This window comes from Chinchilla lanigera, unplaced genomic scaffold (genome assembly GCF_000276665.1).
Source record: "Chinchilla lanigera isolate Chin_1 unplaced genomic scaffold, ChiLan1.0 scaffold00057, whole genome shotgun sequence".
Taxonomy (NCBI): domain Eukaryota; kingdom Metazoa; phylum Chordata; class Mammalia; order Rodentia; family Chinchillidae; genus Chinchilla; species Chinchilla lanigera.
This window is the reverse complement of record NW_004955458.1, coordinates 14,959,379-14,978,204: the sequence shown is the minus strand read 5'-3', so window position 1 is coordinate 14,978,204 and position 18,826 is coordinate 14,959,379. Positions and strand designations below refer to the sequence as shown.

Below are 18,826 nucleotides of genomic sequence, written 5' to 3'. Positions count from 1 at the left end.
CACATGTGAGTAATAATTACACTGTCACTTCAGTCATAGAAGTGGACAAAACTGACATTCAAACTTATTTCAGATTATATTACCTGTTTTATTTATTTCACTTTTTGGTATACACTTTGAGTTTTTAAAGAGGAATGTGCGATTTTTTTGTAGACTGTAATTATCTCCAAAATTTGATGTATCACTTTCCTAAAGACATTCTTGGTGGCACTTCGGTACCCTGCAAAGTCTTCAACTTTGGCTTATATAACGCGAGATCCAAAACAAATACAGGCTGTGGAATTTCTTTCTTGCTTTCATCCTAATGAGATAAATGCGTGAGCCGGGTGTATGTGTGTGAAAACACATGTATACATCCTGAATTATTCCCTGGGTAAAAATGAGACAGTTTGAAAGGAACATGAACTTTTTAAAGTCACTGGGGCTTTCATTAGCATGCTGGACAATAAATAGTTCTCTAGAGGGGCAGCGGAAACGAAGCACTCTTCCTTCTCCTCCCACAGGGCACCGAGCAGGGACAGCGGCACTCCCTTGCCAGTGTTTGGCTCACGGTGCGCTGGTATTGTTTATAATGTCGGCTTTTGGATTAGCCTCTGAGATGCAAACGAGAGAAAAGCAGTCAAGGGCATCTTTGTGAATGTTTTGTTTTTTGGGAAAATAATTTCACGTGGAATTTACCTAGTGTACCATGTAAAAACTCTTGGTGTGGCCTAACTAGCACAGCGTGCTTCCCTTGAGTTGCTTAAATGTCATCGTGGTTGGTGTGAAATAGGAAAAACCTTAGCTTACAAATAATCTTGCCACAGTTTCTCTGTCGTGGTCTCATACACAGCCACGGCATCCACATAGGAAAGGGTAATTGAATAATTGCCTGGGGAATTCAGACAACAGAGAGAGGCACAAGAGGTAATTTGGAAAACTTTCGTTTTGTTTTGTTATCTTTTAGAGCAAGGTTACTTGTCTAAAGAGTCTAGAAAATTACCTGTAGTGTTTCAGAGTATTTTGTCGGAACCCGTTTCCGTGAGATGGCCGAGCAGGCCGTGCTGGGGTGAGGTGGGTTTGAACAGTGGGATCTGCCGCAGGGCTGGCTGTGTCCGGCTCTTAGAAGCCAGAGCTGTGTGAGGGCACAGACTGCAGACTCTTTGTCCTTGTGTTTCCCCGGTACCTTGAACACAGTCAGCCTTACCTAAAACTGGTCAAGTGTACTCAGGCTCATTTTGTTATGGAAATCATTTCTGGGGCTCCTAGGGATCAGAGAGCGTTCCCAGCATGTACCCCTCGTGCTCATTATGCCATCTGCTTTAGTTTCACGTGGGGATCCATAACGTTACTAAAATATGGAGTATATGTGATAGGAAAATATGGGTGTGGCGAGAAAAATGGTAAAAATTGGGTAACATTTGGTAATGTGGTTAAAATTAATGTAAACCTATTTGATTTAACAATTCATACAGATTGAGATTTTGAAAGCTGTTTGCATGCTTACTATACATTATACAGTTAGTGCTTTTTTCTTTCTCGGTTATTAAATAAGTCAGAAAGTCAGACGAGGAGGTGCTTTGGTACATGTGTGTGAACAAGGGGCAAATGGAATGATAACGACCGTTAATTGAGGGATTAATATGAGCAGGCAGTCTTTAAGTACACTAATATTTCAACCATGCTGCAGTTCTATGAGGTAACTGTCATTTCCATATTTTAAGCTTAGTAAGCTGATATTCAGAGATGTTTAAAAACTTGCTTAAGCTCGCATAGTAAGTGGCAGAGCTACGACTCAAAGCCCAAACTCTCTGACTAATAAATTAGCATTCTTCCCACATCTCAGCCTTGACACAGAGGAGGCACCTACGCACGGTGGTTCTTAAAGTGTCAAAACAGCTTTTCTTTTGAGACGCCACTTGTCTGTAATTATTACCTGTGAAGTCTTTTTTTTTGAGCCTTAAGGCTAGATTAAGGCCTTGCTTATGTAAAGCAATAAAAAGGTCCAATCTTAGCTTCCAGTACTGCAACACTTCTTGGGAAGTCAGTAATTTGATAACAGTGAGTCACTTGAATAAAAGGAAAAAAAACCCAAAAAACCCCTGAAGTGAGACGGTGTTTAATGCTTTGTCTTTTCTTAAGGCAACTGATAAAGTGATTTGGTTGCTGAGCAGAAATATATAAATGAAAATGTTATTTCACTTTTCACGTTCTGTTGAATTACTATTCTTGAGTTTTTACCTTTAAGCAGTCAAGGAGCCCCAGGGAAGACCTGCAGGTGGCAGAGGTTAAGAAGGGTTCTGTTTCATGCGTGGGCACGGGCCTCGTGGTAATATCTGGCCTCCAGAGGAGAGCGGCAGTTTAAGAGAAGTGTTAGCGAGGTCCTAATTAATTTTTTTCTTATGCACACAGTATTGTTTCAAAGTTAAAATTAAAAGATAATTTATTTATCTGACTTTTTGTTCAAGTGCTGTTACATTCACAAACACTCAAAACAGTGAATAGATTTAAACTAAGATCTGGACTCCTAAATTTGGCTGTTATTATACCGTGTGCTGGGTACAGTGGTGAACAAACGCAGCGCGATTTCTGACCTCGTGGCGTTTACAGTCGAGACATAAGAGCGCGTCCCACCTTCACATGTGGTAAGTGGGGACTTGCAAAGAGACATCACATCCAGAGAAGATTCAGCAACTCAGAGAGGGAAGAACCGCCTTGAAAAGGCCTCTGCAACAACGCACATCTGAGTGTTCAGGGGGATTGTGGGAGGACAAAGAAAAGAAAGGCTACAGCGCAGCCGTCAACTGGTTAAAGATGCTGACAGCATCAGGAGATCGCACTGCTCAGAACTGAGGCTGCTGGTGCCTGGGCAGCGACAGCTCTGACCAGAGTGGGTACCAGAGTGGGTACCAGAGTGTGTAACGCAGACCATCTTTTATTCATCGGTGATGTGAGCAGGGGCCGATGAACTCCAGCAGTCAATAACATCTACCTTCTCTGAAGAGGCATTCACACTAATTAAAAATGTATTCATTTATTTTATTCATATGAAATGTAAAATTAACTACTTTAAAGTGAGCATTTCAGTGGCGTGGAGTACGTTTTTAATGCCATACGACCGTCGTCTGTAATCAGGTCCATAACATTTTCATCATCCGGAAGGAAATCCCATGACTATTAAGTGGCTGTTTCCTATTTCCCTCCCCCACGGCTCTTGTGACTGCGAGTCTGTGTTCTGTAGCCGTGGAGGTGATAAATGGAGTCACAGAATATGCAGCTTTCGTGTCTGGCTTCTTTCACTTAGCATAATGTCTTTGAGGTTCACCCCTTTGTAGCATGTACCAGTACTTTGTCCTTTTTTGTACTTAACATTTCATTACGTGTGTATACTGCGTTTTATTGATCTGGTCATCCACTGGTAGACATTTGGACTATTTCCCCCTTTTAGCCATTATGAGTAGTGCCGCTGTGAACACATGCATATGTACTTATTTGAACACTTACTTTTAATTCTTTTGGGTGAGACCAAGGAGTAGAACTGCTAAGTCATGTGGTGATTCTATGTTTAACATTTTGAGGAACACCAAACTATTTTCTCCTGTAGCTGACCTATATATTCTTATCGGTAATGTAGGAGGGTTCCTGTTTTCTCATGTCCTTTACAGCATCTGCAGTTTTCTGGTTTTTTCACTATAGCCGCCCCACTGAGGGGGAAGTGGTTCTCCATTGTGGTTTGATTTATATCTTCCTTAAACTTCACAGTCATGCTAGATTTTACTGTTATTCTAGTGTGTGTGTGTGTGTGTGTGTGTGTGTGTGGGGTGCTGGGGATTGAACCCACTATTATTCTAATTTCAAAGGTAAGAATTAAAGCGTGGGGAAATGAAAGAACCGGTTCGGAATCACAGCTGGAAGACGGCCGAAGGATGCAGTGTTCCTTCCTCACAGGTTCAGGCCCTTCCTCTACTCCTTCATGGGCGGCTCCCCGCCTGCCTCACTGCTGACGCCTGATCTCTCCCCTTCGCGGTGCTGCCTTCCCCAGTCAGTGCTCCACACTGCTGACCCTGGGGTTTCACCTTAAACGTAAATCTTGTCATGCCGCATCCCCGCTTGAAGTCTTGTAACGGCTTGTTGTCCTTCAGCATCCCTTATCTTCCCTTTTAAGTTGCCATCTTGGCCGCCCTCGTTTGTGCTCTGCGTTACAGCATGGCAGACTTCTCCCAGTTCCTGGGAACTGTCAGGCTGCTCCATAACGTCGCGCTCACAGCGGAGTTCCCTCTGCCAGGAATACGTGAAGACACCCCGCCGCACCGCACGATGAACTTTCCCCCTGCCATAAAGTGCACAAATATTGGCAAATGAGGTCGTCGGGGGAAAGGAAGAGGGGAAGTGGGCAGCATTTACAGGCCTCATCTTGACTGCTTGGACTATCCAAGGGAATCAACTAAAACTTAGTAGTCAGCTACAAGGTTTTCAAAAAAATCAGTAGACATAATCAGCAGCAGTGACCAATTAGAAAATGTAATGGAGAAAGAATCCTACTCAAATAGCATCAACAGTGATGAAATACCAGAGAAAAGTTAAAAACATGTAAATCTATATTTAAAAACTTTCAGAACTGTTACTGAAAGAAAGGAAAAGAATACGAGTCTATGAGAATATACCACGTCTTTGTACAGAAAGTTTAACGTGGTGTTTAGGAGCCCGAGTTTGCCTGAGTTTGACCCCGCCTCTACCAATCTTTACCTGTGTCATCTTGGAAATTTGCATCACTGAGTTAAGATGTAGTTTCCCTGTTTGTTAACCGAGGGTGATACCGTGAGTTAATTTATGTATCGTGTATGGGAATTAAATCAAATTATATGCTTAGAACACTCAGCCCAGTGCCAGGGACATAGTAAGTACTTAATAGGTAATAGATTGCAAGGAGGACACCAATTATCTTTAAACTTATCTGTGCATCTATTAATGCAATTCTAGTTGAGCATTTGTTTCTGTGTGTGATTTCAGTTTTATGGAGAATTCACCTTCAGAAGGTTTATTTTCTGATTTCATGATTTTGGAGTCTTGTAGGTGTCTCCCAAAACAGGTGTTTTGTTTTGCTTTCGATTTTACCTGGTGTTTGGCTTTTTCTCTCCCTCTCCCCCTCTTCCCCTCTCTTGCTCTCCTTTTTTAATGTGTTACCTTTAGTCGTACACAGACAGGCTTAAAATAAGTGTTCTTCTATCCTAGTCAAGATGTAGAACATCACCAGTAGCCCCAAAGCTCCTCCTTGTACCTTTCCTAGCAACCAGCACCCACTTCTCCGCAAGGATAATTGCTTTCTATCCTTGTAGATGACTTTCGCCAGGTTTTGGACTTTGTATAAATTATAGATAAGAATACTGTAGAATATACTTATTTCTGGCTTTTTTTCCTAAACATTAGGCTTGTGCAGTTCAATCAGGTTCTATATGTAGCTGTAGTTTTAAAATTTTAATTGCTGTATTTATAATATTTCCTTTAATGTTGTAAATGTAAGTTAGTCTCGGTTTAGGGTATTAGTAGCAATGTTGCTACAGTCTTGAACCTTTCTTTTGATGCATATGTGACTGGACTTCCATTGGGTGCATATTTGAGAATAGGACTGCTGAAAGGACGTTGAACTTTAGTGGATAACGCCAAGAGATCCCCTCACATGGTCAGACATTCCTATCAGTGAGGAAAGCATGACAGTTTTCAGTTCTCCATATCCTTGATAACGTTTGATACAATCAGTCTTACGAATTTTAGCACTTTTGTTAGTTGTATAGCATCATTTCATTTGGTTTGACTTTGTGTTTCCCTCTTGTAATAGAAATTTCTCAAATGCATTTTGGCCATGTGAGTATCCCTTTTCTTGGGGTGTCTGACCCAAGTCCCTTTTCCATTTTTTAAAAAGTGGGATAATTTTCTCTTTCCCTCAATTTGCAGAAGTCTGTTATGTGTTTTGGATTTGAATTTCTTGGCTGCTAATGTAGTAATACCTTTTCTCAGTCTGTGCTTTGCTTTTTTATTGTATCAGTGGCATCGTTTGATGTGCTGAAATGTTATACTTTAATGAAGTCAAATTCATCAAGTTTTTTCTTTTATAGATAGTGTTTTGCATCTAGTTTAAGAAATTTTTAGCTATATTCCGATATTACGGGTATTAGGGCTTCAATACATGAATATGTGGGAGGGGACAACATAATTCAGTTCATAACATAGGATTTTTAAAAAAATTTTTTAAATTTTTTTTGAGACAGGGTCTCATTTTGCAGTTTAGGGTGGCTCTGAATTGAGTGTAGCCCAGGCTGGCCTCAAACTCACAGCAATCCTCCTCCCTCCGCCTCCCCAGGGCTGAGGTCACAGGTGTGCCCTACCATGTCTGCCTCAGGATTTAAAATTTTAAAACTCGACAGCCCTGATTAATAAGTTAATACACCACTTCTCTATCTGCCAATCTTTTCTGTTCTTCCTTCTTTTGAGTAGAACCCAGGGACCATGCATGTGAGGCAAGCGCTGGGCTACTGAGCCATTGGCCCAGGTTGTCTGTTCACAAATCTGGAAAGAATAAGTTGGTGGCTTATTACAGTGTTAGCGCTGTAGTCGCTTTTGCTTAGGCTCCCACAGCCAATATCCAAGACTGATAGAATTACCAATCCCATATATTAGAAAAAAATTGTCTCCAATTCCTAAAAATATTCTCTTATGTTTGAATCCTAGAGTTTTTATTCTTTGTCACTTTTAGATCTACAATTTGCCTGGTAATGACTTCTTGATTTGGTGGCAGGTGGGAAGATTTAAATTTTTCCATATACGTGTCCAGTGACCCAGAGCCCCTTATTGAAAAGAGCGTCCTTTCCTCACTGCTCACTGGTGCCGTCTGAACACGGGTCCACGAGTCTGCTCTCGGGCCTCCATTCAGATCCGCTGGTCCGCTTGCTCTCCTTACGGCACTACCTCTTTCCTTTAATGCTGTCGTGACGTTTGATGGGATAGATGGCCCATCGTTTTCTTTAAGGCTGTTTTGACTCGGGTATATTTTTTCTTATATAATTTTACTTTACTTTAAAGAGAGAGGAAAAAATAAAAGCAATACAGAATTCAAAAAAGGATGATAGGAAATTAACAATGGTTATTATATTGCATATTGTTTCTCCAAAGTAGTTGCTCAGATTACCAGATACGGGCATGGAAAATTGATCAAACAACACGAACACTGTTCCCCTCAATGAACTCATAGAAATTGGTAGTACAACTATCTTAGCTATCTTGTGTATATATACATATCATTTTTTCCCTTCCGTTTTTTTCTTTTCCCCCATCCCAATTGTTCTTTCCTTTTGAGCAGTGTCTTTCCTTTTCACTATATCTATTGTACCTTTTGGATATATTATTAATGCTTTCAGTTTCTTCCACTACGGAGACAATAGGATGTTTACACATGTAATTCTGATTTATTTCACTTATGAGTATGGTCTTTAGTTGCATCCATTTACCTACAAAAACCTCAAGTTTATTTTTCTTTATAGCTGAGTAGTACTCCATTGTATAAAAATACCACAACTTTTTTATGCATTCTCCAGTTAATGGACATTTGGGTTGCACTAAACTAAAGTTAAAATGGATCAAAAATCTAAATATTGAAATGGAAACACTAAATCTACTGGAAAAGAAAGTAGGTGGAAGTCTTGAAGACAAAGGGGTAGGCAGAGAGTTCATGAACAAAAACCAAACTGTATGGGAAATACTTCAAAGAATCTGGGATCTCATCTTACTGAAAAGTTTCTGTGCATCAAAAGAAATCATCAACAGGGTGAAAAGAAAACCCATGAAGTGGGAAAAAATTTTAGCCAACTGCCCCTTAGACAAAGAACTTCTATCTAGAACATATAAAGAATTAAAAATACTCAGGCCAAGAATTTAAAATACTCAAAGACCCAATCCAAAACTGGGCATCTGAGATGAACACACACTTCTCAGATGAAGAAATGCAAATGACAAATAAATGCATGGAAAGGTGTTCGACATCATTGGTCATTCGAGAGATGCAAATTAAAACAATGCTGAGACTCCATCTCACCCCAGAGAGAACGGCTATCATACAGAAATCAGTAACAAATGCTAGTGGGGCTGTGGGGAAAAAGGACCCCTTCTTTAATGTTGGTGGCGGTGTAGACTGGAGCAGCCATGGTGGCGATCAGTGTGGAGATTCCTCAAAAATCCTATTTAATTTTAGAAATGTCTTGTTAATTTCCACATTTAAAAAGCTAGGGAACGAGTAGCTCAGTGGTAGAGTGCTTACCCTGAGGTTAAACCTCATTTCAGAGGTGGAAGGGGCTGCTGTATTGCAGTTGCGCTGAATCTATGGATAAGTTTAGGAAGACTTGATATTTTCTCAGTATTGAATCTTCCATCCCGGAGGCACAGTATTTCTCTCCATTTCATCAGATCTCCTTGTTTTCTTTGTCATGTTTTATAGTTTAATGTGTGGGGTGCTAAAGCTGATTTCTTAGCGTAGTCTTTCCCTATACTTTAAAGATGAAGAGTTGAAGTCTTAGCTTCATAAGGTGATGGGTTTTCTTTTAAGAGTAGGGCTGGCCGGGCATCGTGGTGTAATCCTGGCACTGTTGGAGGCTGAGGCAGGCAGATTCTGAGTTCAAGCCCAGCCTGAGCTACACAGTGAGACCCTGTCTTTAAAAAAGACACTGGGGCACTGGGTCATGGCAGAACTTACGCGGTTGTGCTGAGCTGGTGGGCTGTGTCGTGTGAGTGTGTCTGATTCCTTTTTCACTGATGGCCTTTTGAAGCTCCCAGCTTCTTACAGGAGCTGTTTGTAGCACTTAACTGACATAAGATTGGAGTGGAGAGTTGTGAAGGACTAGAGCCTCCCATGTCATTTTGCATAATATTTTGTATTGTTTGATATGTTATTCAATTATAAGGCAATTCACATTACTTGTAGAATTTAACAGCTAGCCATTACTCACCTCCCGCTCAGGCACCAAGACCTGGGCAGCCTTCGTGGCCTTGCCCTCTCTGCCTGCTCGGTGCCTGTGCTCCAGCCGCTTGGCTGCCTTGATTCCCCTTTGACCTTCCAGAGTGCCAGTCTCCGCTTCACCTGTATTGTTCTTGTTCCATCTGTCGGTTACATTCCTCACCTTTTTGGCTTGTTAGTTTTTTTTCTTTTTTTTTGCGGTACCGGAGATCGAACTCATGACCTTGCGCTTGCCAGGCAGGCACTTATGCCACAAGCCATATCCCCAGCGGCTTGTTAGCTTTAACTCATCAGTTAACAGCTCTCAGTTCCAACCACGTATCATCAGGGTGGCCTTTCCTGAATTTTAGACCAAGTCATGTCCCTGAATGTATTTTCTCCTTATATCTTATACTTTTTTTGCATAATTTACCATACATTAGAAGGTTATTTTTGAAATTAGCTGTTTAATTCCAGATGTGAGTTTTGTTCAGCAGGGACCACAGCTGTCTCACTTGCTAATTAATTCCAAGGCCTCGCAGAGTACCTTGCATATCATGGGTCTTTGGTAAATACCTGTTGAAGGGACCAATGTGTTTAATGAAGGAGGGATTTTTTGCTTAGTTTTTTGGTTTTTGTTTTTTCCCTGAGCACAGTTTCTGATTCTCCTAAGTCCTTTTATGAATTCTTAGGAGTCTGAGTCCCCTGTGTTGGGAACTATAAATTCCTTTCCATTCCTCTTCAGGACCGCACAGATTTATGCCTTGTGGGCGTTACGGGTTGGTGGTCCTTTATACTCAGACTGCATTCTGAGAGGACCGCATGTAGAATGTGTCCTTCAGAATTCCTGTTGCCTGAATTCTTTGAAGGCCCTTTGCCCGCAAACAAAGCAGGGGCTTAAAGGCCTGTGCGGGCTTTGGTTGGAAAGGTAATTATTTCCCGGGCAGAGTGCTACCTGGGAAACTCTCAGTGTCTCCTCAGGAGCCTTTCCCTCTCTCTCTTCCAGGGTCCCCTCGTCTCATATCTTCAGAACATCCGGTGCAAGCCGGTCTCTCGCTGCCTGCCCAGAGTGTCATTGTTGGGCAATTTCCTGTCCAGAGATCCTCAGGAGATGATGCTGAAGTTTCATTCCACGTATCATAAGGAGTGAAACTAGCCAAACTGAACCCTAGAGAATGTGTTTTAATACGTAAGAACACTGCTAAGCAACTGCTATGTTCATCAGAGGCAGAGACCACTCACTGTAAAACTCGTGCTGTAGGACAACTTATTTCCAAGCAAGATCAGTATGAGAATTGCCTAAATAGATTTAAACTGTTATGGATTTTTAAAAAGGGACTCACATGTTCATCACACTAAGAGAAACATGTCATTGTACTTAACTAAAAGGTCAGAGCTTTTTGATGTTCCGTTACACAGGAAATATGATGTGCACGTACTCATCAGAACTTAATGGGTGACTTTAGGTATGAAAAGGTCCCGCCATGGTTGAAACTCCTGCCCCACGATTCCTAGTGGAGAATCCTTCTCGTCCTCGCTCTGCAATCAGACCTGACTGTGTCCTACAGCATGAGTTTTACAGTGAGCGATTTCTGCCTCTGATGAACACAGCGGTTACTTAGCAGACCTTACATCCATCCACCAAGGTCCTTTGAGTGATTCTGAAAAAGAGAAGCCATTTATACGGACAATCCATTTCTGTTTGTCCCAGAGCACTTTGCAAATGAGCATTATACTCTAGGAAGTAGAGCTCTTCCATTCTCAGAAAAAAATGACTATGGTTGGACTTTACATATGTTTCCTTTTTGAGACACCAGCCACAGAATTTGTTTACGACTATCTTTAGCATGAGCAGGAAGCTTACGAAGAAATGGAGGGGAAGAGAGTTAAAATGTTATAAAACTCACGGGAAATGTGTTCCAAATGATCCAGTGGCTTAAAAAATCCATTTGAAAATGTGCCGATGATGCAGCCTTGGGTTATTTTTTTTAGTAGCAGGGAGTAGCATTGCTGTGCCAACCCTACTTTCTGGCCCTGTGACAGGCAGCTCATTATATGTCATAAGATTGCTGGGTGGGACCAAGGCTGCAGTCTTTTTGTTGTTGTCGTTGTTGTTGTTGTTTTTTGAGACAGGATCTCGCTATGTGGTTCAGGCTGGACCTGAACTATGTAGCACAGTCTGCCTCAAACTCCCAGCTATCCTCCTGCCTCAGCCTCCTGAGTGCTGGGATTACAGGCATGTGCCACTACACCCAGCCAAGATTGCAGTCTTTGGGTGTGGAAGAAGTGTCTCTTTGTGAGAAGTTTACTTGTTTGCATTAAGTTTGAACCAGGAATGCTGACTTCTTCACGGTATCGACCTTAGTCCTAACTCCATTGCTAATTTTGTTTTTTAAACAGCGTGGTTTATTGAGTAATCTAAGGAGACAGACAAATGTTTAAGGGTGTGTTTTCAAATATTCATATTATCCTCTGAGAAGGTACCAAGCACTGTACCTTATTTTTTCTAAGTTTTGCATCGTGCCATAAGTTATCCCCGTCAGTCAGCATAGATAATGTTATGCTGCTTTAACAAACAAACCCTTCAAATCATCTGACATTGGTTTAGGAGTTGCTGGAACTGGAAGATGGCAAACCATTACCGGAGGCAGGAGTAATGTTTCTTCTTCCTTCTTCCCTGGGGAACAGACAGTGTTTGGGATGAGGAATGCTCCCATCTGCTGGGCTCCCAGGGTGAAGTGAATAGCACAGCGCCGCGTGGCTGACAATGCAAATAAACTTTTGTTCTTATAAGCCACAAAGATTTAGCAGTATAACTTGGTTTATCCCAACTAATACAACACCTTGTGTAGCTTGCAGATGGACGGGCAAATGCTCATCAGGTTAAACAGCTGGCCCAAGACCACTCCCGGCCCAGGGGCGTCATGCGTGAGTTCCCTCTAACCTCAGCCAGGAAAGAGTGATTTGTTTCAACCACTGGACGTTCATTCTAGTGAAGTCGTTCTGTTCCTGTGTAGCTTTCAGGATGCGCTTGGTCTTTGCAAGGAGAACAGTGTGACTCTCTGGGGGATGATAGTGTGGTTTTAATATTGCCGGTATGGTGATGAAACATCTTAGTGTGCTTGAGACTAGAGAATTTCCCAGGACCTGGGACTATATGTGGTAAAACCAGGAAGTAACATGTTGGTTACTTTAATTGTGGAGAGGATATATCTTAGCAACACTTAGGAGTTATACAGCTCCGATTCCCACTGTACCTTGTAATTCTTCTTAATATTTATCGCATTGTGTGGTAAATGACTCTGACTGTTCAGTGTCTATCTGCACATAAAACTCTGAATTCCTGAGACCAAGGACCACCCCCCCTTTCTGTGTTTTCCAAACCTTGTATGGTGCTTGCCATTTCAAAAGAGCACAATAAATATTTATTGAGTGGATGACTGAATGTTGTTGCTCTGTTGTTTTTCGTTCCAAAACCTGGTGTGATGTGATGGGCTTTTTCTCTTTTGAGGATATGATTTGTTTTTTCCTCCTGTGAAGCCTTTTCTCCTTATAGTAGCAATTCTGCCTTGATACCAGTTTAAGAATAAAAAAAGGTAAGGATCTCTCCTGCCTACAGCTATAAGTTTGTGTAAAGCTTTTAGTGTGACCACGGTATAAGATTACATAAACTCAGCACGAAGTTTCAGCATAAACTGACTCTTTATTAGACTGACTGAATAATTGAATCTCCTTGTTTGGCATTTGTTTAAAGACAGAAGGTCATGGGATAAATGGTGGGTATTTGAGGCGTGGAAACATATGTTATAAATTTGGTTTAACTGTTTCTGGGATTATCGTGACTGAAGACCCAGGCTTCCCACGTCTGCCCTCCACCCTTGGGAATGCACAGCACTGTACCCTCCAAAACCAAAGGCAAGAAGAAAAGTCCTCATGGCGCGCTTCCCTGATGAGCCACATTCATGCCCAGTTAAGGGCAGCGCGCCCTGGGCAGAGAGACTTGCTTCAGAGAGTCAGGGTTAGCTAATACCCAGCCGAGCGGTTTCACAAGAGTCTTGAGAGGTATGCTGAGAAAGAGGGCAGCGGTTCTTAACTACGCAGACAGACTAACTCCTCAGGCCTCTTTGTTCTCATTAATCATCCTTCCTAAGTGACTAAACGCGTCTGAGAGGTGATTTAAATTCTATAAAGAGGCCCTGTGGAGCGGTGGAAGGATCACTGGAATTGTACGAAGACGTAAAAACCTCCACCCTTGTTTTCTTCCTGTATAAAATGGGTTCCATTACATTTGCCCTTCTTACCGCACAGTATAGCTTAGGAAGGTCAAAAGAGATCAAGTCAGCGGAGAAAAATATGTAAGTTCATCTGATTCTTTCTCACCTATAGCAAAACTTAACTGAGCATGCTTTTGTTTTAGAATTTCCTTTTATTTGTTGCAGTACTTGCGTCATCGCAGGAAGGGAATAAGCACGTGTTGTGCAGTTTCTGTTGCACCATCCGTCTTGTGACATGCGACGACCATTATCTTAATTTTATCTACGGGTACTAGTTCATTGTGGTTCGCCAGCTGGTCCAAAGTCTTGCAGCTGGATCACAGGTTTAATCGCAAGTGTGCTTGTCTCATAGACCATACATTTTCTTTTTTTTTTTTTTTTTTTTTTTTTTTTTTTGTCCGGTACCAGGAACCGAACTCACGACTTTGTGCTTGCCAGGCAGGTGCTTTTGCCACTGAGCTAAATCCCCAGCCCCAGACCATACATTTTCTATCTGCTATACAGCTTTCAAGTTTTAAACAAGTCCTCTTCATTGTTTTTTTCTTGGACTTACTGTATAAATTCAGCATCTTTGTTTTCTGGATTTGTACTATATTCGTCTATCTTTTGTCACATCCAACTCTGTATTCTAGCACAGTACCTTCCACCCCCTGGGGCTTCCGGCTTGGTTTCCTTTGCACATTTCTTGAGACAGTAAAGGTAAAGCTGCGCGTAATTGTCCAGGTGCAGGAGTTCTGGCTGGGTACATGGCACGACATGGTGTGCAGATGTATCATCAATGCTCAGCATGCTGGTTGAGCATCATTAGCTTTTTTGGTGGGAATATGGCTCGTCCAGGGCAATAGCTTCAGCTATAACCAGCAACTACGTAGTCAGCCTTTAGGGAACACAATGTCTTGATGTCTCTTACATCCACTCACTTATTTATCCAACAAATATTTAAAAATGCATATGTCAATATCTGTGTGCTGCAGATGGAGTAGAATAAAACGTCCAAGTCTGTTTTCCTGAAGCGTACTGAGCAGTGCGGAGAAACAGCTGATGTGATGTCGGGTGGTAAGTCTACGTGGAAACATCAAGCTAACCAAGGGGAATAAGGAAGACTAGACAGAACATACATGCCTTTTTATATGCAATACTCAGGGGCGTCTCTGATAAGGTGACATTTCAGGAGAAACTTCACGATTTCCTCAGGGAGAACATTCCAGGCAGAGAAAAGAGCAAAGGCAAACAGAGGTGAAAGGTGGTAGAGAAGCTCCTTGCCGTGACTGAGGTGCGCCAGTGTCTGAGCCAGAGCAAAGTGGAAGTGCAAGGGATTGGGGCCACGAGGTCAGAGGTGGTGAGGTCAGAGCATGAAGGTGAAGGAGAAGCAGTCACAGAAAGCCTTGTAATTACAGTCAGTTCTCCGGGTTTTATTCTGTGTGAAGCGGGAATCCAGGGGGTGTTATGGGCAGAGAAGCAGCCTGATAGAACTTTGTATTTCCGGAACTCTATTCTGTGAAAGCCAGTGTGTAGGGAAGGGATGGAGGAGGCAGGGAGGCCAATTAGCAGCTGTTGTAATAGTCCTGGTGAGGGGTGATGGTAGCATGGGTCACGGTGATGACGGAGACAGGAGTCAAGCATGGCTGGATCCTCTGGAAAGAGACGAGTTGACAGTGGGCCTGAGATTTCCAGCTTGAAAGACTGAAAGAACTGGATGAGCAGAGTTGCCTTTCACAGAGGTGAGGAGTGCTGAGGGAGGAGCACACACGAGTGTGTGTTTATGTGCGAGTGTGAGTCAGCACATCAGCAAACCTTTTATATGTGGTGATAGAAAAGCAGAAGTAGGGGGTTAGTGTACTGTGTTTTTGCATACATCCAAGTAAGGGACTCAGATAGGTACCTAGGTGTAAGCATAAAGTGATCAGGGAGAAGAATTCGGGGCTGGAGTTAGTTATACATCTATGGTCTTAAGTACCCTAGTGCTAAATGAGAGCACACACACACACACACACACACACACACACACACACACACACCCATCCAGCACCCAGTGAGGACAGTACTCATGTAGATAGCTCTTTGGGCTTGGAGGGGCTGTGTGCCTCAGCTGCTGTGAACACTGGGCCTGTATATTGGAGGTCTGCTTTCAATATGTCCTCCTGTGCCTGTGGTCACAGAAGAGGGTCACTGTGGAAAGACACACGAAGACTTCTTATCATTAAAAGATCTTCAGGCCATCGGCCAGTCACTCCCAGTATAGAAAATTAAGTAGAGAGCAAGGGCGTCGTTTATGCCTGATATTATAGAAACGAAGGTCCGGAAACTCTTAATACCACAATACGCAAAGCATTAGCACGTGCATTTATAAATGTGCAGGCTCAGACTTCAAATGCATATTAACAAAGTCATCTATACAACACATATAAATTTTGGCCTTTGGAACTCTTATTTGTTTTTAAACTGGAAATGGCGGCTAGTGTTCTAGGACCCCACAGAAATCTTTCTTGTTCAGCTCATTTTCAATTTTTCAGCTATGATGGTGAGAGTTTTCTTCAGTTGAATTCTGGTCAGCACAGCTACTTCAGCTGACAGACAACCAAAGTCACGTGTGCAAGAAGGGTGAAACAGTAGCAGGGTTAAAAATGCGTAGTCTCCCTTTATCCCATGAACCCCTGGATACCGCCTCTCACCCACTGTCTCATCCCAAGCGTGGTGAACAAGAACTAGGTCTCTAGGTCCCAAGGGGAAGTACAGCCAGGGAACAAAGATAGCAAATTTTCAGTTAATTTTTAAAAGTTTTGATCTTTGCACAAGACAAAGAGATTAAAAATAATAATCTCAGAGTGGATAAGCCTCCTCTGGGCTGCATGGTAAGGGGACAACTGGACAGGCCAAGACGGATGAGTGCTGAGATGAACCCTTAGCCTGCCCCCGCCTCGTTCCTTCTGAAGGTGTGAGTGTTGTGAATGTGGCTTTTCTAAATATCACACGTATTCAGGCGCACAGCCATAAGGAGGAAAGGTTTGTCGAGTTTTAGTCTGTAATTGGCTGGTTCCAAGGTAGGGTGGCGTGGTTGAGAGGCATGGCAGGGGAGAAACAGTTCATGGCATGGCAGCGGGAAGCAGAGAAAGCTCAAGGGAGAAAGGAGGGAGAAACATCCTTCCACGCCACGTCCAGAGGGACCCATCTCCTCCCAGTATCACATTTAGCTATAAACTCATCAGTGATGTAATCCACTGAGTATCACACCTCCATGATTCAGTCACCTTCCCATGAGGCTTTGAGGGGACACCCAGATAAGCCTCTAACGCACTGAGAGTCAGATCTGTCACCAACGGAGCAACCAGATTGTCCCCACCAGTTGGGCCACTGTACTAGGGAGGGAGGCCTTGGTAGGCAAAGCACAGGAGTCCTGAGTTTTCCTTGCAGAGCAAGGCCTAGAAGGCATGCTCTTCTTTTTCCCCTTCCAGGTGGTGGAGGCGGGATGGGCTGAAGGTGCCCATGTTTGAGAGAAGCTGCTGCCTTGGCAGCCCTAGCAGCTCCCCGCCCATGCTTTCACACTTTTTTTTATTTGGTGGGTGGGGAGAGCCTTCCTTATGCCTACAAATGTAGACTTAGTACCTGCTTCCTTAGCACCAGTCTTATCTCGATTACAGGATTTACGCTGCTGTGTAATTTTCTTGTCTGTCTCTCCTACTAGACTGTGAGCCTTTAGGAGAACAACGACCCAGTTGTAACTGTCTATACATGTGACCCCAGGACGATGTTTGGTTGTGGCAAGAGTAAATATTTGGCCCAGCGTAGAGGAAACCAAGGGCATTTGCTCCCTGTGCCACCAGCGGCCTCTTACCCGGGTGAGCAATGAGGGTAGGGAAGGTGAATCGGCCAGAGCAGTAATCATCTTCTGTTAACAGGTGCCACACAATGCAACTGCAGCCACCTACAGAGACTTCTCCTTACTTCTTCTCTGTCAAGTAACAGATTGAGACCTATTTTCTCCAGAGAGCTGCAGATCGTCCGTCTTACAATCTGTTAGCCTTCTTTTTCTTTAGACATTTCCTGTTATCATTGTGACTATAGTCATAAGTATGTGTTTCTGGATTTTACAGTCAGTCAGTTCCTTCTTTTGGCCATGTTATATCCTTAGAAATCGTGTCTTTCATAAAACAGAACATTCTTTCCTCTGGTGACTGTGTTGCCATTAAAGTTAAGGACAGATCTTGTTAAATGAAATAAGCCAGACATAAAAAGTAAAATATCATATGCTTTCTCTCACGTAAGGAATCCAGAATGAAAAGAGAGATGACATAAAAGTAGAAGGGAGACCTAAAGATGGGGAAGGAGATCAGGAAGGTAGAGGAATGGGGAAGGAAGGTAATCATCAGAGTACGTTATATGCATGTATGAATATGCCACCATGAAACCCACTTTTCTGTATAACTAATACGTACTAATAAAAAAGGCAAAAAATTAAGGGCTGAGCAAGCTGTCAGCATCAAGTAAAATATAGTCATGTTCATTAATATGTCAGAAAGACAAAGTTACAGCCACAGTCCTCCAAAACAATATAAAAACATATGCCAAATCCTATACAAAATAGTCATAAACACACACTTCTACAGGGGACCTGGAATTATGTAAAATGTACATAAAAAGGGAAGATTATACCCTACACTACTACAATTTTTCCTAAAATTAATATACACATTAAGATGAATATTTTAAACAAATAACAATCATGTGTTCTCTTTTTAATGTATAGATGGGCTGTTGGAAGATTGTTAAGATTGTTTAAATCTTTTAAAATAAGCAATCTAGGCAAGTTGGAATGATGTTTCTTTTAATTAATTAAGTTTATTAGCACATTTTAGGTATGCATGATGATCACATTCATCATAGGGAATTTGTACCTGTACATGATACATCTTGATTTCCCCCCAAGTTCCCCTACTTTCCCTTCAATTCCTTTTCCCCTCTCTATTTATAAAAGCTTTGTTTACATTTTTCCTTCTTATGTAATTTTTTAACTCCCTGCCCCCCAGATCCCCTTCCCATTTGAACATTTTCTTCCCATTTCACAATATCTATTATACATTTTGGTCCTTATTTACCCTTTCAGTTTCTCACACCAGAGAAACTATGCTGTATTTACACGTGTGTTAGATTTATTTCATTTAAGAGTATGTTCTCAAAAAAAGAAGAGTATGTTCTCAAGATGCATCCATTTACCTAGAAATGTCTCAAGATTATCCTTCTTTATGTTCTTTAAATCTGCATCCATTTACCTAGAAAGGTCTCAAGATTATCCTTCTTTATGTTCTTTTATACTCCATTGTATAAAAGAACCGCATCGTCTTTATGCATTCATCGGTTGATGGACATTTGAGCTCTTTCCAAGATTCAGCTATTACAAATGGTGCTGCTATAAACGTGGGTGTGCATATATCACTGTGGTAGGATGCTTTTAATTCTTTTGGGAAGACATCAAGAAGGGGAATAGCTGGGTCCAATCCTACCTCTTGTCCTAGTTTTTTGAGGAATCTCCATATTGATTTCCACAGTGGGTGTATCAGTCTACATTTTCTTTTTTTTTTTTTTTTTTTTTTTTTTT

The 18,826-nt window shown here is 42.0% G+C and overlaps 1 long non-coding RNA gene across 2 annotated transcripts in view; it reads left to right on the top strand.

Moving 5' to 3' along the window:
- The first annotated feature begins 815 nt into the window (after nucleotides 1-815).
- LOC102004900 overlaps nucleotides 816-18,826 on the top strand; it is an 89,074-nt gene continuing 71,063 nt past the window's right edge. Inside the window, exon 1 of one of the 2 annotated variants that reach the window (XR_001236481.1) lies at nucleotides 816-855. This is a non-coding gene — a long non-coding RNA (uncharacterized LOC102004900). Of the gene's footprint in view, nucleotides 907-18,826 lie in introns of both variants that reach the window. The other variant, XR_001236480.1, reaches the window with a different exon arrangement.